Here is a 25,740-nt window from a genome sequence, read left to right as displayed (position 1 = left end):
GACCAGCTGCCCATGCCCCAACCACCTACCTCGGATGAGCTGCCCACCCTACGCTGATGTTTTCATAGACTCCTAGTTATTCATAATACCAATATTACTGCTGTTAATATTAGTAATAAAATCACTTGTAGGTAGTTTGACCAGAGGAGGATGGGTCCCCCCTGGTGAGCCTGGTTCCTCCCAAGGTTTCTTCCTCAGTTCTGAGGGAGTTTTTCCTTGCCACTGTTGCCTCTGGCTTGCCCACCGGGGGGTTTCTGTACATTCTTAGAGTCCTGTTAAAACTTTGTCTTTTCTGAAACTCTGTAAAGCTGCTTTGTGACAACATCCGTTGTAAAAAAGCGCTATACAAATAAATTTGATTTGATTTGATTTGTTCTCTTTCATAGTAGGTACTTCACCATGACCTCCACTGTTGCCATGTTTGCTGTTGTAGAAACCTTTGACTCAGGACTGCCCTCTAGTGGACGTATTGCTCAACATCCATGCTAATATAAAGGATGCATGAAACTGGGCAGCGATGGTTACATGGTTTGAGACGGACAGATTTATTTTCATACGTAAAGGATATAAATGAGCTGTAACTGTGTCTGTGAAGCTGTTAACTGTCAAATAAAGTAAAAATAAATGTCTAAAATGTTTTTCTGCAAAGGGTACAGGACAACTGATCCGTGTTAAGGGAAGAAAGAATGGGGCCATGTATCATGAGATTTTAAGTCAAAACCTTCCATCAGTGAGAGCATTGAAGATGGAACGTGGCTTGTTGGTGTGTTTCGTTTAGTATTTAGTGTTTAGTTTAGTGTTGGGGTTTTAGTTTAGGTGTGAGATAGTAGATTAACAGATTTATGATGAAAGTTATGATTGTGTAGGGGCTATATTTTAGTGTTATTATATTGTAGGGATTATGTTTTAGTGTTTACTTAGTGTGGGGGTTATGTTTTAGTGTTTAGTTAGTTTAGGGATTATGTTTTTAATGTTTAGTTAGTGTAGGGGTTATGATTTATGTTTAGGGGAAAGAAGGGAGGAAGCAATTAGCTTCGTAAATTCCGCAAAATACCAGGGACCCCACCGGGTTTCAAACTCGGGCCACTGAGCTGAGACCCGAGAGCGCTGCCCCATTACGCTACAACCGGCTGGAAGTAACGGGGAAAGTTGTGGATTGTCGGAGCTTCGGAGCTCCGGAGCTCCATGGTAAATTCCAGCCAAAAATAAAACGCCCGCTGCCCCGGGTTGGGAACCCGGGTCGCTAGGTCCTTAGTCTGGAGCGCTAACCGTTCCGCCATTGGTGGTCCAGAGGTCCCACGAAGCCACGAAGCTACGAGGCCTGACCAAAATTCCCTAATTTCGGCCCTAAGGTTCTTTGGTTCGGCCCATGGGTTCTGAGGGTCCCGGGAAAGCCCTGGTAGACCATAAAAACTTAGTCGTTTTTCTTTAAGTTGCGCGCTGGGTCTTCTAAGTTCCCCGGAGCTATGGAAGTTACGACCTCCGTAGTGCTGGGTCTTTCGAATCTCCCCTGCAAAGCCGCGGAGCCCCGAAGCCGCTGGGTCTTTCGAATCTCCCTGGGCCTCTGGATGTTGTGACTTCCATAGCGATGGGTGTTTTCGAAGTTCCCCGGGTCTTTGTTACTACTGGGTCTCCCAGTGGCCCACGGGGGTCTTTTGACTCGCAGAGAACGTTGGGAGACCATAAAAACTTAGCCAAAATTCCGGCTTAGTCAGAACTGTGGACTTAGAGAAATGTATTTGGGAGACCATAAAAACTTAGTTGTTTTTCTTTAAGTTGCGCGCTGGGTCTTCTAAGTTCCCCGGAGCTATGGAAGTTACGACCTCCGTAGCGCTGGGTCTTTTGAATCTCCCCTACAAAGCCACGAAGCCATGGAGCCGCGGAGCCCCGAAGCCGCGGAACCCCGAAGCCGATGAGTCTTTTGAATCTCCCTGGGCCTCTGGATGTTGTGACTTCCATGCACTGGGTCTCCCAGTGGCCGGCCTTAGGACTTAGAGAAATGTATTTGTTCGTCTCCCTGGGAGACCATAAAAACGTAGTCAAAATTCTGGCCTTAGGACATAGAGAAATTTATGTGTATGGGCCTTTGGTAGACCGTAAAAACTTAGAGAAATTTCTCTAAGTCCAAACCATTGTCAAAGTTTTTATGGTCTACCAATGGCCTCGCGTCTGGGTGGCGCGGGCTGACTGGTTTAGTCCGAGGGGGAGTGCTTAAGTGTGGGCCAGATAGGTTCATGAGGTGCGCTGGGTTCCTGGTGGGTCTTTTCCCTGGGTGTGTTCCCCGGATGTTTTGATTATTTTTGGCCGAGAAAGGCGTGTGTTAATGGGGTAGCGTATTTTGGTGTACCGGTCCCTGGGCATTGTGGATCTCGGGCCCGGAGGAATCTAGAGAAGCGGGATTTTTTGCGTGTGAATGGGTCTCTGGGAGTTCTGAGTCCCATAATCATGGGTCTTTGAAAGTTCCCTGGGCCTCTGGGAGTTCTGAGTCCCATAATCATGGGTCTTTTTAATTTCCATGGGTCTATGGGTGTTCTGACTCCCATAAGCATCGGTCTTTTTAATTTCCATGGGTCTCTGGGAGTTCTGAGTCCCATAATCATGGGTCTTTTTAATTTCCATGGGTCTCTGGGAGTTCTGAGTCCCATAATCATGGGTCTTTTTAATTTCCATGGGTCTCTGTGTGTTCTGACTCCCATAAGCCTGGGTCTTTTAAAGTTCCCTGGGTCTCTGGGTGTTCTGACTCCCATAAGCATGGGTCTTTTGAATTTCCCTGGGTCTCTGGGAGTTCTGAGTCCCATAATCATGGGTCTTTTTAATTTCCCTGGGCCTCTGGGAGTTCTGAGTCCCATAATCATAGGTCTTTTTAATTTAAATGGGTCTCTGGGAGTTCTGAGTCCCATAAACATGGGTCTTTTTAATTTCCCTAAGTCTGTGGGTGTTCTGACTCCCATAGCCCTTGGTCTTTTGGAGTTCCCTGGGTCTCTGGGTGTTCTGACTCCCATAAGCCTGGGTCTTTTGGATTTCCCTGGGTCTCTGGGAGTTCTGAGTCACATAAGCATGGGTCTCTGGGTGTTCTGACTCCCATAGCCCTGGGTCTTTTGAAGTTCCCTGGGTCTCTGGGTGTTCTGACTCCCATAACCCTGGGTCTTTTGAATTTCCCTGGGTCTGTGGGTGTTCTGACTCCCATAGCCCTGGGTCTTTTGGAGTTCCCTGGGTCTCTGGGTGTTCTGACTCCCATAAGCCTGGGTCTTTTGGATTTCCCTGGGTCTCTGGGAGTTCTGAGTCACATAAGCATGGGTCTCTGGGTGTTCTGACTCCCATAGCCCTGGGTCTTTTGAAGTTCCCTGGGTCTCTGGGTGTTCTGACTCCCATAACCCTGGGTCTTTTGAATTTCCCTGGGTCTGTGGGTGTTCTGACTCCCATAGCCCTGGGTCTTGTGTAGTTCCCTGGGTCTCTGGGAGTTCTGACTCCGATAGTCCTGGGTCTTTTGGACTTCCCTGGGTCTGTGGGTGTTCTGACTCCGATAGTCCTGGGTCTTTTGGAGTTCCCTGGGTCTGTGGGTGTTCTGACTCCCATAAGCTTTGGTCTTTTGAATTTCCCGTGGTCTGTGGGTGTTCTGACTCCCTTAAGCCTGGGTCTTTCGGAGTTCCCTTGGTCTCTGGGTGTTCTGACTCCCATAGCCCTGGGTCTTTTAAAGTTCCCTGGGCCTCTGGGTGTTCTCACTCCCATAAGCATGGGTCTCTGGGTGTTCCAACTCCCATAGCCCTGGGTCTTTTGGAGTTCCATAATCTTCTGACTCCCATAGCCCTGGGTCTTTCAAAGTTCCCTGGGTCTCTGGGTGTTCCGACTCCTACAGCCCTGGGTCTTTCGGAGTTACCTGGGTCTCTGTGTGTTCTGACTCCCATAAGCATGGGTCTGTGGGTGTTCCGACTCTCATAGCCCTGGGTCTTTTGGAGTTCCCTGGGTCTCTGGGTGTTCTGACTCCCATAGCCCTGGGTCTTTTGGAGTTTCCTGGGTCTCTGGGTGTTCTGACTCCCATAAGCTTGGGTCTTTTGAATTTCCTGTGGTCTGTGGGTGTTCTGACTCCCATAGCCCTGGGTCTTTTGGAGTTTCCTGGGTCTCTGGGTGTTCTGACTCCAATAAGCCTGGGTCTTTTGAAGTTCCCTGGGTCTCTGGGTGTTCTGACTCCCATAGCCCTGGGTCTTTTGGAGTTTCCTGGGTCTCTGGGTGTTCTGACTCCCGTAAGCCTGGGTCTTTTGGAGTTCCCTGGGTTTCTTGGTCTTCTGACTCCCATAAGCCTGGGTCTTTTGAATTTCCCTGGGTCTCTGGGGGTTCTGAGTCCCATAAGCCTGGGTCTTTTGAATTTCCCTGGGTCTCTGGGAGTTCTGAGTCCCATAAGCATGGGTCTTTTGAATTTCACTGGGCCTCTGGGAGTTCTGAGTCCCATAATCATGGGTCTCTGGGTGTTCTGACTCCCATAGCCCTGGGTCTTTTGGAGTTCCCTGGGTCTCTGGGAGTTCTGAGTCCCATAATCATGGGTCTTTTTAATTTCCATGGGTCTCTGGGAGTTCTGAGTCCCATAATCATGGGTCTTTTTAATTTCCATGGGCCTCTGGGAGTTCTGAGTCCCAAAAACATGGGTCTTTTAAAGTTCCATGGGCCTCTGGGAGTTCTGAGTCCAATAATCATGGGTCTTTTTAATTTCCATGGGTCTATGGGTGTTCTGACTCCCATAATCATGGGTCTTTTAAAGTTCCCTGGGTCTCTGGGAGTTCTGAGTCCCATAATCATGGGACTTTTTAATTTCCATGGGTCTCTGGGAGTTCTGACTCCCAAAATCATGGGTCTTTTAAAGTTCCCTGGGCCTCTGGGAGTTCTGAGTCCCATAATCATGGGACTTTTTAATTTCAATGGGTGTCTGGGAGTGCTGAGTCCCATAATCATGGGACTTTTTAATTTCCATGGGTCTCTGGGTGTTCTGAGTCCCATAATCATGGGACTTTTTAATTTCCATGGGTCTCTGGGAGTTCTGACTCCCAAAATCATGGGTCTTTTAAAGTTCCCTGGGCCTCTGGGAGTTCTGAGTCCCATAATCATGGGACTTTTTAATTTCAATGGGTCTCTGGGAGTTCTGAGTCCCATAATCATGGGACTTTTTAATTTCCATGGGTCTCTGGGAGTTCTGAGTCCCATAATCATGGGTCTTTTAAAGTTCCCTGGGCCTCTGGGAGTTCTGAGTCCCATAATCAAGGGACTTTTTAATTTCCATGGGTCTCTGGGAGTTCTGAGTCCCATAATCATGGGACGTTTTTAATTTCCATGAGTGTCTGGGAGTTCTGAGTCCCATAATCATGGGACTTTTTAATTTCAATGTGTCTCTGGGAGTTCTGAGTCCCATAATCATGGGACTTTTTTAATTTCCATGGGTCTCTGGGTGTTCTGACTCCCATAATCATGGGTCTTTTAAAGTTCCCTGGGTCTCTGGGAGTTCTGAGTCCCATAATCATGGGTCTTTTTAATTTCCATGGGTCTCTGGGAGTTCTGAGTCCCATAATCATGGGTCTTTTTAATTTCCATGGGTCTCTGGGAGTTCTGACTCCCATAATCATGGGACTTTTTAATTTCCATGGGTCTCTGGGAGTTCTGAGTCCCATAATCAATGGTCTTTTTAATTTCCATGGGTCTCTGGGAGTTCTGAGTCCCATAATCATGGGACTTTTTAATTTCCATGGGTCTCTGGGAGTTCTGACTCCCAAAATCATGGGTCTTTTAAAGTTCCCTGGGCCTCTGGGAGTTCTGAGTCCCATAATCATGGGACTTTTTAATTTCAATGGGTCTCTGGGAGTTCTGAGTCCCATAATCATGGGTCTTTTAAAGTTCCCTGGGTCTCTGGGAGTTCTGAGTCCCATAATCATGGGTCTTTTTAATTTCCATGGGTCTCTGGGAGTTCTGAGTCCCATAATCATGGGTCTTTTGACTTTCTCTGGGCCTCTGGGAGTTCTGAGTCCCATAATCATGGGTCTTTTGACTTTCTCTTGGCCTCTGGGAGTTCTGAGTCCCATAATCATGGGTCTTTTGGCTTTCTCTGGGCCTCTGGGAGTTCTGAGTCCCATCATCATGGGTCTTTTGGCTTTCTCTGGGCCTCTGGGAGTTCTGAGTCCCATAATCATGGGTCTTTTGAATTTCTCTGGGCCTCTGGGAGTTCTGAGTCCCATAATCATGGGTCTTTTAAAGTTCTGAGTCCCATAATCATGGGTCTTTTGACTTTCTCGGGGCCTCGGGGAGTTCTGAGTCCCATAATCATGGGCCTTTTAAAGTTCTGAGTCCCATAATCATGGGTCTTTTGACTTTCTCTGGGCCTCGGGGAGTTCTGAGTCCCATAATCATGGGTCTTTTGAATTTCTCTGGGCCTCTGGGAGTTCTGAGTCCCATAATCATGGGCCTTTTAAAGTTCTGAGTCCCATAATCATGGGTCTTTTGACTTTCTCTGGGCCTCTGGGAGTTCTGAGTCCCATAATCATGGGTCTTTTGAATTTCTCTGGGCCTCTGGGAGTTCTAAGTCCCATAATCATGGGTCTTTTGAATTTCTCTGGGCCTCTGGGAGTTCTGGGTCCCATATTCATGGGTCTCTGGGTGTTCTTACTCCCATAACCGTAGGTCTTGGGTGTTCTGACTCCCATAACCCTGGGTCTTTCGAAGTTCCCTGGGTCTGTGGGTGTTCTGACTCCCATAGCCCTTGGTCTTTTGAATTTCCTGTGGTCTGTGGGTGTTCTGAATCACATAAGCATGGGTCTGTGGGTGTTCTGACTCCTATAGCCCTGGGTCTTTTGAAGTTCCCTGGGTCTCTGGCTGTTCTGACTCCCATAAGCATGGGTCCTTTGAATTTCCCTGGGTCTCTGAGAGTTCTGAATCACATAAGCATGGGTCTGTGGGTGTTCTGACTCCTATAGCCCTGGGTCTTTTGAAGTTCCCGGGGTCTCTGGGTGTTCTGACTCCTATAACCCCGGGTCTTGGGTGTTCTGACTCTCATAACCCTGGGTCTTTTGAATTTCCCTGGGTCTCTGGGAGTTCTGACTCCGATAGTCCTGGGTCTTTTGGAGTTTCTTGGGTCTCTGGGTGTTCTGACTCCCATAAGCTTGGGTCTTTTGAATTTCCCGTGGTCTGTGGGTGTTCTGACTCCCATAGCCCAGTGTCTTTTGGAGTTCCCTTGGTCTCTGGGAGTTCTGACTCCCATAAGCTTTGGTCTTTTGAAGTTCCCTGGTCTCTGGGTGTTCTGACTCCCATAAGCCTGGGTCTTTTGGAGTTCCCTGGGTCTCTGGGTGTTCTGACTCCCATAAGCCTGGGTCTTTTGAACTTCCCTGGGTCTCTGGGTGTTCTGACTCCCATAGCCCTGGGTCTTTTGGAGTTTCCTGGGTCTCTGGGTGTTCTGACTCCCGTAAGCCTGGGTCTTTTGGAGTTCCCTGGGTTTCTTGGTCTTCTGACTCCCGTAAGCCTGGGTCTTTTGAATTTCCCTGGGTCTCTGGGTGTTCTGAGTCCCATAAGCCTGGGTCTTTTGAATTGAGTTAGGGTTAGGGGGTTAGGGGGTTAGGGTTAGGGTTAGGGTTAGGGTTAAAGTTCAGGGTTCTAAACCCTGAGTATCCGATAACCTCGAAAAAAAATCAAGGGTCATCGTTATGCACGGGCCGACCTCTTACAAACCATCAGGCTCAGAAATCATCTCATCAGGTCTCATGTCCACAACGGTGCTAAATCACACTCAGTAATTGGGTTTTGGGGTGTAGTATAAATTAAATTAATTTTATTACCTAAAATATGTTATGATTAAAAGAGTAAATGAAGAAATTTTAGGACACATCATCAGTAGTGTACCTCAGAGTCATCAGGTGTTTCAGCCTTTAAACACTATACACCTTCATCCGAGGCGGCCAGCCATAGGGTGATCATGCCCAGGCTTGTGTCCCATGTCCAATTAAATTATTTTATTTATTAATTATTAACCTCTAGGTTATGGTTTGGGTAATAAAAATTAGGGTTAATTGGTTATAGTTAGGGTAATAAAAATTAGGGTTAATTAGTTATAGTTAGGGTAATAAAAATTAGGGTTAATTGGTTATATTTAGGGTAATAAAAATTAGGGTTAATTGGTTACAGTTAGGGTAATAAAAATTAGGGTTAATTAGTTATAGTTAGGGTAATAAAAATTAGGGTTAATTGGTTATGGTTAGGGTGAGGTTAAGGTTAGGGTTAAGATTTAGGTTTATGGTTAGTCTAAAGTTAAAATTTGGGTTAAAGATTAGGTTTAAGCTAGTCTACGGTTAAGGTTAGGTGTTAGGGTTGGGTTTTAGAGTCTAGGGTTAGCTTAAGGCTAAGCCTAGGAGTTAAGTCTGGGTTTACACCCCTCCCATTGCAGTGGAACGGCTCCTGCTGGAGATTCCAGATACAGGACCACTGATTCTATTTTTCCAGATGGGTCATGGATAACCCAACTGCCTATTCTAGCTTTATATGGCTCTATTTTCTCACCTACAGTTGTAGTAGAACGGCTCCTGCTGGAGATTACAGCTGCAGGAGCCTTGATTTTCCCCTTCCAAATGAGTCACGCTCCTTCTGTTTTTCTGTCCTACAGTACAGAAATAAAAGTATAAATTAATCTATCAGTCTAAATCTCCCTATTTAATCTCACCTACAGCTGTAGTGAAGCAACTCCTGTGGGTAGCGGCTAACCCAGCTAATTGCCACTTCTTCATGTACTGTTTTCTCCACTGCAGTTGCTGTGGAGCGGCCCCTGCTGGACATTCCAGGTACAGGCCCAGTCATTTAATTATGCTTCTTTCCTATTTTTTCCTCTCCACTACAGTTGCCGTGGAGATCGGTTTATATGATTTAATGATTTATTTAAAAAAACTATTCTCATTAAAATAATTATATCTATATTTCTAAGTCTTTCTATTTTTTCTCTCTCCACTACAGTTGCCGTGGAGATTATTTGTGTATAATTTAATGATTCCTATTTTTTCTCTCTCCACTACAGTTGCCGTGGAGATTATTTTGTATAATTTAATAATTCCTATTTTTTCTCTCTCCACTACAGTTGCCGTGGAGATTATTTTGTGTAATTTAATAATTCCTATTTTTTCTCTCTCCACTACAGTTGCCGTGGAGATTATTTTGTATAATTTTAATGGTTTATTTAAACATAATTATATTTATTTTTAATGTTTCTAACTGTTTTCACTAACAGTTACAGCGGAGCGGCTCCTGTTGGGGATTCAAAAAATGTTCACCACATAGAGCATCATTCTAATTATACCAGAGGGACAGAGACCAATAGTGAGAGCTAACTGTAGCCAGTGGATGACTACTGGTGGCACTGGCATGGTGCACGGGCCTACCTCATACACGTCCCAGGTGGGTGAATTACGGGTGGCACTGGCGGGGTGCATCGGCCTACCTCGTGTACGTCCCTAGTGAGTGATACACGGGTGGCACTGGCGGTGCGCGGGCCTACTCGTGTATGTCCCTACTGGGTGAACTATGAGTGGCACTGGCGAGTTGCACAGTCCTACCTCGTACATGACCCTGGTGAGTGAATTACGGGTGGTACTGGCAAGGGTGCCCGGCCCCACCCCGCACATGTCCCTGGTGGGTTTACGGGGTGGCCCAGGCTGGGTGCACGGGCCTACCTCGTGTACGTCCCCAGTGGGTGAACCACGGGTGGCACTGGCGGTGCGCGGGCCTCCTCATGTACGTCCCTAGTGGGTGAACTATGAGTGGCACTGGCGAGTTGCACAGTCCCACCTCGTACATGACCCTGGTGAGTGAATTACGGGTGGTACTGGCAAGGGTGCCCGGCCCCACCCCGCACATGTCCCTGGTGGGTTTACGGGGTGGCCCAGGCTGGGTGCATGGGCCTACCTCGTGTACGTCCCCAGTGGGTGAACCACGGGTGGCACTGGCGGTGCGCGGGCCTCCTCATGTACGTCCCTAGTGGGTGAACTACGAGTGGCACTGGCAAGGTGCCCGGGCCCACCTCGTACATGTCCCTGATGGGTTTACGGGTGGCCCTGGCGGGTGCACGGGCCTACCTCGTACACGTCCCTGGTAGGTGAATTATGGGTGGCACTGGCGGGGTATACGATGCCCTCAATAAGTCAAGGGTCATCGTTATGCACGGGCCTACCTCGTAGACGTCCCCAGTGGGTGACTACGGATGGCACTGGCTGAGTTGGGTTTAAAGTTCAGGGTTATAAACCCTGAGTATCCGATGCCCTCGAAGAAAATCAAGGGTCATCGTTGTGCACGGGCCGACCTCTTACAAACCATCAGGCTCAGAAATCATCTCATCAGGTCTCATGTCCACAACGGTGCTAAATCACACTCAGTAATTGGGTTTTGGGGTGTAGTATAAATTAAATTAATTTTATTACCTAAAATATGTTATGACTAAAGAAGTAAATGAAGAAATTTTAGGACACATCATCAGTAGTGTACCTCAGAGTCATCAGGTGTTTCAGCCTTTAAACACTATACACCTTCATCCGAGGCGGCCAGCCATAGGGTGATCATGCCCAGGCTTGTGTCCCATGTCCAATTAAATTATTCTATTTATTAATTATTAACCTCTAGGTTATGGTTAGGGTAATAAAAATTAGGGTTAATTGGTTATAGTTAGGGTAATAAAAATTAGGGTTAATTGGTTATAGTTAGGGTAATAAAAATTAGGGTTAATTAGTTATAGTTAGGGTAATAAAAATTAGGGTTAATTGGTTATATTTAGGGTAATAAAAATTAGGGTTAATGGGTTACAGTTAGGGTAATAAAAATTAGGGTTAATTGGTTATGGTTAGGGTGAGGTTAAGGTTAGGGTTAAGATTTAGGTTTATGGTTAGTCTAAAGTTAAAATTTGGGTTAAAGATTAGGTTTAAGGTAGTCTACGGTTAAGGTTAGGTGTTAGGGTTGGGTTTTAGAGTCTAGGGTTAGCTTAAGGCTAAGCCTAGGAGTTAAGTCTAGGTTTACACCCCTCCGGTTGCAGTGGAACGGCTCCTGCTGGAGATTCCAGATACAGGACCACTGATTCTACTCTTCCAGATGGGTCATGGATAACCCAACTGCCTGTTCTAGCTTTATATGGCTCTATTTTCTCACCTACAGTTGTAGTAGAACGGCTCCTGCTGGAGATTACAGTTGCAGGAGCCTTGATTTTCCCCTTCCAAATGAGTCACGCTCCTTCTGTTTTTCTGTCCTACAGTACAGAAATAAAAGTATAAATTAATCTATCAATCTAAATCTCCCTATTTAATCTCACCTACAGCTGTAGTGAAGCAACTCCTGCTGGAGATTCCAGGTGCAGGAGCATTGCTTCCCGTTTTCCATGTGGGTAGCGGCTAACCCAGCTAATTGCCACTTCTTCATGTACTGTTTTCTCCACTGCAGTTGCTGTGGAGCGGCCCCTGCTGGACATTCCAGGTACAGACCCAGTCATTTAATTATGCTTCTTTCCTATTTTTTCCTCTCCACTACAGTTGCCGTGGAGATCGGTTTATATGATTTAATGATTTATTTAAAAAAACTATTCTCATTAAAATAATTATATCTATATTTCTAAGTCTTTCTATTTTTTCTCTCTCCACTACAGTTGCCGTGGAGATTATTTGTGTATAATTTAATGATTCCTATTTTTTCTCTCTCCACTACAGTTGCCGTGGAGATTATTTTGTATAATTTAATAATTCCTATTTTTTCTCTCTCCACTACAGTTGCCGTGGAGATTATTTTGTGTAATTTAATAATTCCTATTTTTTCTCTCTCCACTACAGTTGCCGTGGAGATTATTTTGTGTAATTTAATAATTCCTATTTTTTCTCTCTCCACTACAGTTGCCGTGGAGATTATTTTGTATAATTTTAATGGTTTATTTAAACATAATTATATTTATTTTTAATGTTTCTGACTGTTCTCACTAACAGTTACAGCGGAGCGGCTCCTGTTGGGGATTCGAAAAATGTTTACCACATAGAGCATAATTCTAATTATACCAGAGGGACAGAGACCAATAGCGAGAGTTAACTGCACCCAATGGATGACTACTGGTGGCACTGGCAGGGTGCACGGGCCTACCTCGTGTTTGAACCACGAGTGGCACTGGCGAGTTGCACGGGCCTACCTCATACACGTCCCTGCTGGGTGAATTACGGGTGGCACTGGCGGGGTGCATCGGCCTACCTCGTGTACGTCCCTAGTGAGTGAAACACGGGTGACACTTGCGTTGCATGGGTCTACCTCGTACATGACCTTGGTGGGTGAATTACGGGTGACACTAGCGGGGTGCCCGGGCCCACCTCGTACATGTCCCTGGTGGGTTTACGGGTGGCCCTGGCGGGTGCACGGGCCTACCTCGTATACATCCCTGGTGCGTGAATTACGGGTGGCACTGGCGGGGTGCATCGGCCTACCTCGTGTACGTCCCTAGTGAGTGAAACACGGGTGACACTTGCGTTGCATAGGTCTACCTCGTACATGACCTTGGTGGGTGAATTACGGGTGACACTAGCGGGGTGCCCGGGCCCACCTCGTACATGTCCCTGATGGGTTTACGGGTGGCCCTGGCGGGTGCACGGGCCTACCTCGTACACGTCCCTGGTAAGTGAATTATGGGTGGCACTGGCGGGGTATACGATGCCCTCAATAAGTCAAGGGTCATCGTTATGCACGGGCCTACCTCGTAGACGTCCCCAGTGGGTGACTACGGATGGCACTGGCTGAGTTGGGTTTAAAGTTCAGGGTTATAAACCCTGAGTATCCGATGCCCTCGAAGAAAATCAAGGGTCATCGTTGTGCACGGGCCGACCTCTTACAAACCATCAGGCTCAGAAATCATCTCATCAGGTCTCATGTCCACAACGGTGCTAAATCACACTCAGTAATTGGGTTTTGGGGTGTAGTATAAATTAAATTAATTTTATTACCTAAGATATGTTATGACTAAAGAAGTAAATGAAGAAATTTTAGGACACATCATCAGTAGTGTACCTCAGAGTCATCAGGTGTTTCAGCCTTTAAACACTATACACCTTCATCCGAGGCGGCCAGCCATAGGGTGATCATGCCCAGGCTTGTGTCCCATGTCCAATTAAATTATTCTATTTATTAATTATTAACCTCTAGGTTATGGTTAGGGTAATAAAAATTAGGGTTAATTGGTTATAGTTAGGGTAATAAAAATTAGGGTTAATTAGTTATAGTTAGGGTAATAAAAATTAGGGTTAATTGGTTATATTTAGGGTAATAAAAATTAGGGTTAATGGGTTACAGTTAGGGTAATAAAAATTAGGGTTAATTGGTTATGGTTAGGGTGAGGTTAAGGTTAGGGTTAAGATTTAGGTTTATGGTTAGTCTAAAGTTAAAATTTGGGTTAAAGATTAAGTTTAAGGTAGTCTACGGTTAAGGTTAGGTGTTAGGGTTGGGTTTTAGAGTCTAGGGTTAGCTTAAGGCTAAGCCTAGGAGTTAAGTCTAGGTTTACACCCCTCCCGTTGCAGTGGATCGGCTCCTGCTGGAGATTCCAGATACAGGACCACTGATTCTACTCTTCCAGATGGGTCATGGATAACCCAACTGCCTATTCTAGCTTTATATGGCTCTATTTTCTCACCTACAGTTGTAGTAGAACGGCTCCTGCTGGAGATTACAGCTGCAGGAGCCTTGATTTTCCCCTTCCAAATGAGTCACGCTCCTTCTGTTTTTCTGTCCTACAGTACAGAAATAAAAGTATAAATTAATCTATCAATCTAAATCTCCCTATTTAATCTCACCTACAGCTGTAGTGAAGCAACTCCTGCTGGAGATTCCAGGTGCAGGAGCATTGCTTCCCGTTTTCCATGTGGGTAGCGGCTAACCCAGTGAATTGCCACTTCTTCATGTACTGTTTTCTCCACTGCAGTTGCTGTGGAGCGGCCCCTGCTGGACATTCCAGGTACAGGCCCAGTCATTTAATTATGTTTCCTTCCTATTTTTTCCTCTCCACTACAGTTGCCGTGGAGATTGATATATATGATTTAATGATTTATTTAAAAAACTATTCTCATTAAAATAATTATATCTATTTTTCTAAGTCTTTAGATTTTTTCTCTCTCCACTACAGTTGCCGTGGAGATTATTTGTGTCTAATTTAATGATTCCTATTTTTTCTCTCTCCACTACAGTTGCCGTGGAGATTATTTTGTGTAATTTAATAATTCCTATTTTTTCTCTCTCCACTACAGTTGCCGTGGAGATTATTTTGTATAATTTTAATGGTTTATTTAAACATAATTATATTTATTTTTAATGTTTCTGACTGTTTTCACTAACAGTTACAGCGGAGCGGCTCCTGTTGGGGATTCGAAAAATGTTTACCACATAGAGCATAATTCTAATTATACCAGAGGGACAGAGACCAATAGCGAGAGTTAACTGCACCCAATGGATGACTACTGGTGGCACTGGCAGGGTGCACGGGCCTACCTCGTGTTTGAACCACGAGTGGCACTGGCGAGTTGCACGGGCCTACCTCATACACGTCCCTGGTGGGTGAATTACGGGTGGCACTGGCGGGGTGCATCGGCCTACCTCGTGTACGTCCCTAGTGAGTGAAACACGGGTGACACTTGCGTTGCATGGGTCTACCTCGTACATGACCTTGGTGGGTGAATTACGGGTGTCACTAGCGGGGTGCCCGGGCCCACCTCGTACATGTCCCTGGTGGGTTTACGGGTGGCCCTGGCGGGTGCACGGGCCTACCTCGTATACATCCCTGGTGGGTGAATTACGGGTGGCACTGGCGGGGTGCATCGGCCTACCTCGTGTACGTCCCTAGTGAGTGAAACACGGGTGACACTTGCGTTGCATAGGTCTACCTCGTACATGACCTTGGTGGGTGAATTACGGGTGACACTAGCGGGGTGCCCGGGCCCACCTCGTACATGTCCCTGGTGGGTTTACGGGTGGCCCTGGCGGGTGCACGGGCCTACCTCGTACACGTCCCTGGTAAGTGAATTATGGGTGGCACTGGCGGGGTATACGATGCCCTCAATAAGTCAAGGGTCATCGTTATGCACGGGCCTACCTCGTAGACGTCCCCAGTGGGTGACTACGGATGGCACTGGCTGAGTTGGGTTTAAAGTTCAGGGTTATAAACCCTGAGTATCCGATGCCCTCGAAGAAAATCAAGGGTCATCGTTGTGCACGGGCCGACCTCTTACAAACCATCAGGCTCAGAAATCATCTCATCAGGTCTCATGTCCACAACGGTGCTAAATCACACTCAGTAATTGGGTTTTGGGGTGTAGTATAAATTAAATTAATTTTATTACCTAAAATATGTTATGACTAAAGAAGTAAATGAAGAAATTTTAGGACACATCATCAGTAGTGTACCTCAGAGTCATCAGGTGTTTCAGCCTTTAAACACTATACACCTTCATCCGAGGCGGCCAGCCATAGGGTGATCATGCCCAGGCTTGTGTCCCATGTCCAATTAAATTATTCTATTTATTAATTATTAACCTCTAGGTTATGGTTAGGGTAATAAAAATTAGGGTTAATTGGTTATAGTTAGGGTAATAAAAATTAGGGTTAATTAGTTATAGTTAGGGTAATAAAAATTAGGGTTAATTGGTTATATTTAGGGTAATAAAAATTAGGGTTAATGGGTTACAGTTAGGGTAATAAAAATTAGGGTTAATTGGTTATGGTTAGGGTGAGGTTAAGGTTAGGGTTAAGATTTAGGTTTATGGTTAGTCTAAAGTTAAAATTTGGGTTAAAGATTAGGTTTAAGGTAGTCTACGGTTAAGGTTAGGTGTTAGGGTTGGGTTTTAGAGTCTAGGGTTAGCTTAAGGCTAAGCCTAGGAGTTAAGTCTAGGTTTACACCCCTCCCGTTGCAGTGGATCGGCTCCTGCTGGAGATTCCAGATACAGGACCACTGATTCTACTCTTCCAGATGGGTCATGGATAACCCAACTGCCTATTCTAGCTTTATATGGCTCTATTTTCTCACCTACAGTTGTAGTAGAACGGCTCCTGCTGGAGATTACAGCTGCAGGAGCCTTGATTTTCCCCTTCCAAATGAGTCACGCTCCTTCTGTTTTTCTGTCCTACAGTACAGAAATAAAAGTATAAATTAATCTATCAATCTAAATCTTCCTATTTAATCTCACCTACAGCTGTAGTGAAGCAACTCCTGCTGGAGATTCCAGGTGCAGGAGCATTGCTTCCCGTTTTCCATGTGGGTAGCGGCTAACCCAGTGAATTGCCACTTCTTCATGTACTGTTTTCTCCACTGCAGTTGCTGTGGAGCGGCCCCTGCTGGACATTCCAGGTACAGGCCCAGTCATTTAATTATGTTTCCTTCCTATTTTTTCCTCTCCACTACAGTTGCCGTGGAGATTGATATATATGATTTAATGATTTATTTAAAAAACTATTCTCATTAAAATAATTATATCTATTTTTCTAAGTCTTTAGATTTTTTCTCTCTCCACTACAGTTGCCGTGGAGATTATTTGTGTCTAATTTAATGATTCCTATTTTTTCTCTCTCCACTACAGTTGCCGTGGAGATTATTTTGTGTAATTTAATAATTCCTATTTTTTCTCTCTCCACTACAGTTGCCGTGGAGATTATTTTGTATAATTTTAATGGTTTATTTAAACATAATTATATTTATTTTTAATGTTTCTGACTGTTTTCACTAACAGTTACAGCGGAGCGGCTCCTGTTGGGGATTCGAAAAATGTTTACCACATAGAGCATAATTCTAATTATACCAGAGGGACAGAGACCAATAGCGAGAGTTAACTGCACCCAATGGATGACTACTGGTGGCACTGGCAGGGTGCACGGGCCTACCTCGTGTTTGAACCACGAGTGGCACTGGCGAGTTGCACGGGCCTACCTCATACACGTCCCTGCTGGGTGAATTACGGGTGGCACTGGCGGGGTGCATCGGCCTACCTCGTGTACGTCCCTAGTGAGTGAAACACGGGTGACACTTGCGTTGCATGGGTCTACCTCGTACATGACCTTGGTGGGTGAATTACGGGTGACACTAGCGGGGTGCCCGGGCCCACCTCGTACATGTCCCTGGTGGGTTTACGGGTGGCCCTGGCGGGTGCACGGGCCTACCTCGTATACATCCCTGGTGCGTGAATTACGGGTGGCACTGGCGGGGTGCATCGGCCTACCTCGTGTACGTCCCTAGTGAGTGAAACACGGGTGACACTTGCGTTGCATAGGTCTACCTCGTACATGACCTTGGTGGGTGAATTACGGGTGACACTAGCGGGGTGCCCGGGCCCACCTCGTACATGTCCCTGATGGGTTTACGGGTGGCCCTGGCGGGTGCACGGGCCTACCTCGTACACGTCCCTGGTAAGTGAATTATGGGTGGCACTGGCGGGGTATACGATGCCCTCAATAAGTCAAGGGTCATCGTTATGCACGGGCCTACCTCGTAGACGTCCCCAGTGGGTGACTACGGATGGCACTGGCTGAGTTGGGTTTAAAGTTCAGGGTTATAAACCCTGAGTATCCGATGCCCTCGAAGAAAATCAAGGGTCATCGTTGTGCACGGGCCGACCTCTTACAAACCATCAGGCTCAGAAATCATCTCATCAGGTCTCATGTCCACAACGGTGCTAAATCACACTCAGTAATTGGGTTTTGGGGTGTAGTATAAATTAAATTAATTTTATTACCTAAGATATGTTATGACTAAAGAAGTAAATGAAGAAATTTTAGGACACATCATCAGTAATGTACCTCAGAGTCATCAGGTGTTTCAGCCTTTAAACACTATACACCTTCATCCGAGGCGGCCAGCCATAGGGTGATCATGCCCAGGCTTGTGTCCCATGTCCAATTAAATTATTCTATTTATTAATTATTAACCTCTAGGTTATGGTTAGGGTAATAAAAATTAGGGTTAATTGGTTATAGTTAGGGTAATAAAAATTAGGGTTAATTAGTTATAGTTAGGGTAATAAAAATTAGGGTTAATTGGTTATATTTAGGGTAATAAAAATTAGGGTTAATGGGTTACAGTTAGGGTAATAAAAATTAGGGTTAATTGGTTATGGTTAGGGTGAGGTTAAGGTTAGGGTTAAGATTTAGGTTTATGGTTAGTCTAAAGTTAAAATTTGGGTTAAAGATTAGGTTTAAGTTAGTCTACGGTTAAGGTTAGGTGTTAGGGTTGGGTTTTAGAGTCTAGGGTTAGCTTAAGGCTAAGCCTAGGAGTTAAGTCTGGGTTTACACCCCTCCCGTTGCAGTGGAACGGCTCCTGCTGGAGATTCCAGATACAGGACCACTGATTCTACTCTTCCAGATGGGTCATGGATAACCCAACTGCCTATTCTAGCTTTATATGGCTCTATTTTCTCACCTACAGTTGTAGTAGAACGGCTCCTGCTGGAGATTACAGTTGCAGGAGCCTTGATTTTCCCCTTCCAAATGAGTCACGCTCCTTCTGTTTTTCTGTCCTACAGTACAGAAATAAAAGTATAAATTAATCTATCAATCTAAATCTTCCTATTTAATCTCACCTACAGCTGTAGTGAAGCAACTCCTGCTGGAGATTCCAGGTGCAGGAGCATTGCTTCCCGTTTTCCATGTGGGTAGCGGCTAACCCAGTGAATTGCCACTTCTTCATGTACTGTTTTCTCCACTGCAGTTGCTGTGGAGCGGCCCCTGCTGGACATTCCAGGTACAGGCCCAGTCATTTAATTATGTTTCCTTCCTATTTTTTCCTCTCCACTACAGTTGCCGTGGAGATTGATATATATGATTTAATGATTTATTTAAAAAACTATTCTCATTAAAATAATTATATCTATTTTTCTAAGTCTTTAGATTTTTTCTCTCTCCACTACAGTTGCCGTGGAGATTATTTGTGTCTAATTTAATGATTCCTATTTTTTCTCTCTCCACTACAGTTGCCGTGGAGATTATTTTGTGTAATTTAATAATTCCTATTTTTTCTCTCTCCACTACAGTTGCCGTGGAGATTATTTTGTATAATTTTAATGGTTTATTTAAACATAATTATATTTATTTTTAATGTTTCTGACTGTTTTCACTAACAGTTACAGCGGAGCGGCTCCTGTTGGGGATTCGAAAAATGTTTACCACATAGAGCATAATTCTAATTATACCAGAGGGACAGAGACCAATAGCGAGAGTTAACTGCACCCAATGGATGACTACTGGTGGCACTGGCAGGGTGCACGGGCCTACCTCGTGTTTGAACCACGAGTGGCACTGGCGAGTTGCACGGGCCTACCTCATACACGTCCCTGGTGGGTGAATTACGGGTGGCACTGGCGGGGTGCATCGGCCTACCTCGTGTACGTCCCTAGTGAGTGAAACACGGGTGACACTTGCGTTGCATGGGTCTACCTCGTACATGACCTTGGTGGGTGAATTACGGGTGACACTAGCGGGGTGCCCGGGCCCACCTCGTACATGTCCCTGGTGGGTTTACGGGTGGCCCTGGCGGGTGCACGGGCCTACCTCGTATACATCCCTGGTGCGTGAATTACGGGTGGCACTGGCGGGGTGCATCGGCCTACCTCGTGTACGTCCCTAGTGAGTGAAACACGGGTGACACTTGCGTTGCATAGGTCTACCTCGTACATGACCTTGGTGGGTGAATTACGGGTGACACTAGCGGGGTGCCCGGGCCCACCTCGTACATGTCCCTGATGGGTTTACGGGTGGCCCTGGCGGGTGCACGGGCCTACCTCGTACACGTCCCTGGTAAGTGAATTATGGGTGGCACTGGCGGGGTATACGATGCCCTCAATAAGTCAAGGGTCATCGTTATGCACGGGCCTACCTCGTAGACGTCCCCAGTGGGTGACTACGGATGGCACTGGCTGAGTTGGGTTTAAAGTTCAGGGTTATAAACCCTGAGTATCCGATGCCCTCGAAGAAAATCAAGGGTCATCGTTGTGCACGGGCCGACCTCTTACAAACCATCAGGCTCAGAAATCATCTCATCAGGTCTCATGTCCACAACGGTGCTAAATCACACTCAGTAATTGGGTTTTGGGGTGTAGTATAAATTAAATTAATTTTATTACCTAAAATATGTTATGACTAAAGAAGTAAATGAAGAAATTTTAGGACACATCATCAGTAGTGTACCTCAGAGTCATCAGGTGTTTCAGCCTTTAAACACTATACACCTTCATCCGAGGCGGCCAGCCATAGGGTGATCATGCCCAGGCTTGTGTCCCATGTCCAATTAAATTATTCTATTTATTAATTATTAACCTCTAGGTTATGGTTAGGGTAATAAAAATTAGGGTTAATTGGTTATAGTTAGGGTAATAAAAATTAGGGTTAATTAGTTATAGTTAGGGTAATAAAAATTAGGGTTAATTGGTTATATTTAGGGTAATAAAAATTAGGGTTAATGGGTTACAGTTAGGGTAATAAAAATTAGGGTTAATTGGTTATGGTTAGGGTGAGGTTAAGGTTAGGGTTAAGATTTAGGTTTATGGTTAGTCTAAAGTTAAAATTTGGGTTAAAGATTAGGTTTAAGGTAGTCTACGGTTAAGGTTAGGTGTTAGGGTTGGGTTTTAGAGTCTAGGGTTAGCTTAAGGCTAAGCCTAGGAGTTAAGTCTAGGTTTACACCCCTCCCGTTGCAGTGGAACGGCTCCTGCTGGAGATTCCAGATACAGGACCACTGATTCTACTCTTCCAGATGGGTCATGGATAACCCAACTGCCTATTCTAGCTTTATATGGCTCTATTTTCTCACCTACAGTTGTAGTAGAACGGCTCCTGCTGGAGATTACAGTTGCAGGAGCCTTGATTTTCCCCTTCCAAATGAGTCACGCTCCTTCTGTTTTTCTGTCCTACAGTACAGAAATAAAAGTATAAATTAATCTATCAATCTAAATCTTCCTATTTAATCTCACCTACAGCTGTAGTGAAGCAACTCCTGCTGGAGATTCCAGGTGCAGGAGCATTGCTTCCCGTTTTCCATGTGGGTAGCGGCTAACCCAGTGAATTGCCACTTCTTCATGTACTGTTTTCGTCCACTGCAGTTGCTGTGGAGCGGCCCCTGCTGGACATTCCAGGTACAGGCCCAGTCATTTAATTATGTTTCCTTCCTATTTTTTCCTCTCCACTACAGTTGCCGTGGAGATTGATATATATGATTTAATGATTTATTTAAAAAACTATTCTCATTAAAATAATTATATCTATTTTTCTAAGTCTTTAGATTTTTTCTCTCTCCACTACAGTTGCCGTGGAGATTATTTGTGTCTAATTTAATGATTCCTATTTTTTCTCTCTCCACTACAGTTGCCGTGGAGATTATTTTGTGTAATTTAATAATTCCTATTTTTTCTCTCTCCACTACAGTTGCCGTGGAGATTATTTTGTATAATTTTAATGGTTTATTTAAACATAATTATATTTATTTTTAATGTTTCTGACTGTTTTCACTAACAGTTACAGCGGAGCGGCTCCTGTTGGGGATTCGAAAAATGTTTACCACATAGAGCATAATTCTAATTATACCAGAGGGACAGAGACCAATAGCGAGAGTTAACTGCACCCAATGGATGACTACTGGTGGCACTGGCAGGGTGCACGGGCCTACCTCGTGTTTGAACCACGAGTGGCACTGGCGAGTTGCACGGGCCTACCTCATACACGTCCCTGGTGGGTGAATTACGGGTGGCACTGGCGGGGTGCATCGGCCTACCTCGTGTACGTCCCTAGTGAGTGAAACACGGGTGACACTTGCGTTGCATGGGTCTACCTCGTACATGACCTTGGTGGGTGAATTACGGGTGACACTAGCGGGGTGCCCGGGCCCACCTCGTACATGTCCCTGGTGGGTTTACGGGTGGCCCTGGCGGGTGCACGGGCCTACCTCGTATACATCCCTGGTGCGTGAATTACGGGTGGCACTGGCGGGGTGCATCGGCCTACCTCGTGTACGTCCCTAGTGAGTGAAACACGGGTGACACTTGCGTTGCATAGGTCTACCTCGTACATGACCTTGGTGGGTGAATTACGGGTGACACTAGCGGGGTGCCCGGGCCCACCTCGTACATGTCCCTGGTGGGTTTACGGGTGGCCCTGGCGGGTGCACGGGCCTACCTCGTATACATCCCTGGTGCGTGAATTACGGGTGGCACTGGCGGGGTGCATCGGCCTACCTCGTGTACGTCCCTAGTGAGTGAAGCACGGGTGACACTTGCGTTGCATAGGTCTACCTCGTACATGACCTTGGTGGGTGAATTACGGGTGACACTAGCGGGGTGCCCGGGCCCACCTCGTACATGTCCCTGATGGGTTTACGGGTGGCCCTGGCGGGTGCACGGGCCTACCTCGTACACGTCCCTGGTAAGTGAATTATGGGTGGCACTGGCGGGGTATACAATGCCCTCAATAAGTCAAGGGTCATCGTTATGCACGGGCCTACCTCGTAGACGTCCCCAGTGGGTGACTACGGATGGCACTGGCTGAGTTGGGTTTAAAGTTCAGGGTTATAAACCCTGAGTATCCGATGCCCTCGAAGAAAATCAAGGGTCATCGTTGTGCACGGGCCGACCTCTTACAAACCATCAGGCTCAGAAATCATCTCATCAGGTCTCATGTCCACAACGGTGCTAAATCACACTCAGTAATTGGGTTTTGGGGTGTAGTATAAATTAAATTAATTTTATTACCTAAAATATGTTATGACTAAAGAAGTAAATGAAGAAATTTTAGGACACATCATCAGTAGTGTACCTCAGAGTCATCAGGTGTTTCAGCCTTTAAACACTATACACCTTCATCCGAGGCGGCCAGCCATAGGGTGATCATGCCCAGGCTTGTGTCCCATGTCCAATTAAATTATTCTATTTATTAATTATTAACCTCTAGGTTATGGTTAGGGTAATAAAAATTAGGGTTAATTGGTTATAGTTAGGGTAATAAAAATTAGGGTTAATTAGTTATAGTTAGGGTAATAAAAATTAGGGTTAATTGGTTATATTTAGGGTAATAAAAATTAGGGTTAATGGGTTACAGTTAGGGTGATAAAAATTAGGGTTAATTGGTTATGGTTAGGGTGAGGTTAAGGTTAGGGTTAAGATTTAGGTTTATGGTTAGTCTAAAGTTAAAATTTGGGTTAAAGATTAGGTTTAAGGTAGTCTACGGTTAAGGTTAGGTGTTAGGGTTGGGTTTTAGAGTCTAGGGTTAGCTTAAGGCTAAGCCTAGGAGTTAAGTCTAGGTTTACACCCCTCCCGTTGCAGTGGAACGGCTCCTGCTGGAGATTCCAGATACAGGACCACTGATTCTACTCTTCCAGATGGGTCATGGATAACCCAACTGCCTATTCTAGCTTTATATGGCTCTATTTTCTCACCTACAGTTGTAGTAGAACGGCTCCTGCTGGAGATTACAGCTGCAGGAGCCTTGATTTTCCCCTTCCAAATGAGTCACGCTCCTTCTGTTTTTCTGTCCTACAGTACAGAAATAAAAGTATAAATTAATCTATCAATCTAAATCTTCCTATTTAATCTCACCTACAGGGTTAGGGTTAGGGTTAGGGTTAGGGTTAGGGTTTAGGGTTAGGGTTAGGGTTAGGGTTTAGGGTTAGGGTTAGGGTTAGGGTTAGGGGTTAGGTTTAAAGTTCAGGGTTATAAACCCTGAGTATCCGATGCCCTCGAAGAAAATCAAGGGTCATCGTTATGCACGGGCCGACCTCTTACAAACCATCAGGCTCAGAAATCATCTCATCAGGTCTCATGTCCACAACGGTGCTAAATCACACTCAGTAATTGGGTTTTGGGGTGTAGTATAAATTAAATTAATTTTATTACCTGAAATATGTTATGACTAAAGAAGTAAATGAAGAAATTTTAGGACACATCATCAGTAGTGTACCTCAGAGTCATCAGGTGTTTCAGCCTTTAAACACTATACACCTTCATCCGAGGCGGCCAGCCATAGGGTGATCATGCCCAGGCTTGTGTCCCATGTCCAATTAAATTATTCTATTTATTAATTATTAACCTCTAGGTTATGGTTAGGGTAATAAAAATTAGGGTTAATTGGTTATAGTTAGGGTAATAAAAATTAGGGTTAATTAGTTATAGTTAGGGTAATAAAAATTAGGGTTAATTGGTTATATTTAGGGTAATAAAAATTAGGGTTAATGGGTTACAGTTAGGGTAATAAAAATTAGGGTTAATTGGTTATGGTTAGGGTGAGGTTAAGGTTAGGGTTAAGATTTAGGTTTATGGATAGTCTAAAGTTAAAATTTGGGTTAAAGATTAGGTTTAAGGTAGTCTACGGTTAAGGTTAGGTGTTAGGGTTGGGTTTTAGAGTCTAGGGTTAGCTTAAGGCTAAGCCTAGGAGTTAAGTCTAGGTTTACACCCCTCCCGTTGCAGTGGAACGGCTCCTGCTGGAGATTCCAGATACAGGACCACTGATTCTACTCTTCCAGATGGGTCATGGATAACCCAACTGCCTATTCTAGCTTTATATGGCTCTATTTTCTCACCTACAGTTGTAGTAGAGCGGCTCCTGCTGGAGATTACAGCTGCAGGAGCCTTGATTTTCCCCTTCCAAATGAGTCACGCTCCTTCTGTTTTTCTGTCCTACAGTACAGAAATAAAAGTATAAATTAATCTATCAATCTAAATCTTCCTATTTAATCTCACCTACAGCTGTAGTGAAGCAACTCCTGCTGGAGATTCCAGGTGCAGGAGCATTGCTTCCCGTTTTCCATGTGGGTAGCGGCTAACCCAGTGAATTGCCACTTCTTCATGTACTGTTTTCTCCACTGCAGTTGCTGTGGAGCGGCCCCTGCTGGACATTCCAGGTACAGGCCCAGTCATTTAATTATGTTTCCTTCCTATTTTTTCCTCTCCACTACAGTTGCCGTGGAGATTGATATATATGATTTAATGATTTATTTAAAAAACTATTCTCATTAAAATAATTATATCTATTTTTCTAAGTCTTTAGATTTTTTTCTCTCTCCACTACAGTTGCCGTGGAGATTATTTGTGTCTAATTTAATGATTCCTATTTTTTCTCTCTCCACTACAGTTGCCGTGGAGATTATTTTGTGTAATTTAATAATTCCTATTTTTTCTCTCTCCACTACAGTTGCCGTGGAGATTATTTTGTATAATTTTAATGGTTTATTTAAACATAATTATATTTATTTTTAATGTTTCTGACTGTTTTCACTAACAGTTACAGCGGAGCGGCTCCTGTTGGGGATTCGAAAAATGTTTACCACATAGAGCATAATTCTAATTATACCAGAGGGACAGAGACCAATAGCGAGAGTTAACTGCACCCAATGGATGACTACTGGTGGCACTGGCAGGGTGCACGGGCCTACCTCATACACGTCCCTGGTGGGTGAATTACGGGTGGCACTGGCGGGGTGCATCGGCCTACCTCGTGTACGTCCCTAGTGAGTGAAACACGGGTGACACTTGCGTTGCATGGGTCTACCTCGTACATGACCTTGGTGGGTGAATTACGGGTGACACTAGCGGGGTGCCCGGGCCCACCTCGTACATGTCCCTGGTGGGTTTACGGGTGGCCCTGGCGGGTGCACGGGCCTACCTCGTATACATCCCTGGTGCGTGAATTACGGGTGGCACTGGCGGGGTGCATCGGCCTACCTCGTGTACGTCCCTAGTGAGTGAAACACGGGTGACACTTGCGTTGCATAGG

The sequence above is a fragment of the Pygocentrus nattereri genome, chromosome 3, assembly GCF_015220715.1.
Source record: "Pygocentrus nattereri isolate fPygNat1 chromosome 3, fPygNat1.pri, whole genome shotgun sequence".
Taxonomy (NCBI): domain Eukaryota; kingdom Metazoa; phylum Chordata; class Actinopteri; order Characiformes; family Serrasalmidae; genus Pygocentrus; species Pygocentrus nattereri.
This window is presented reverse-complemented; position numbering follows the sequence as displayed.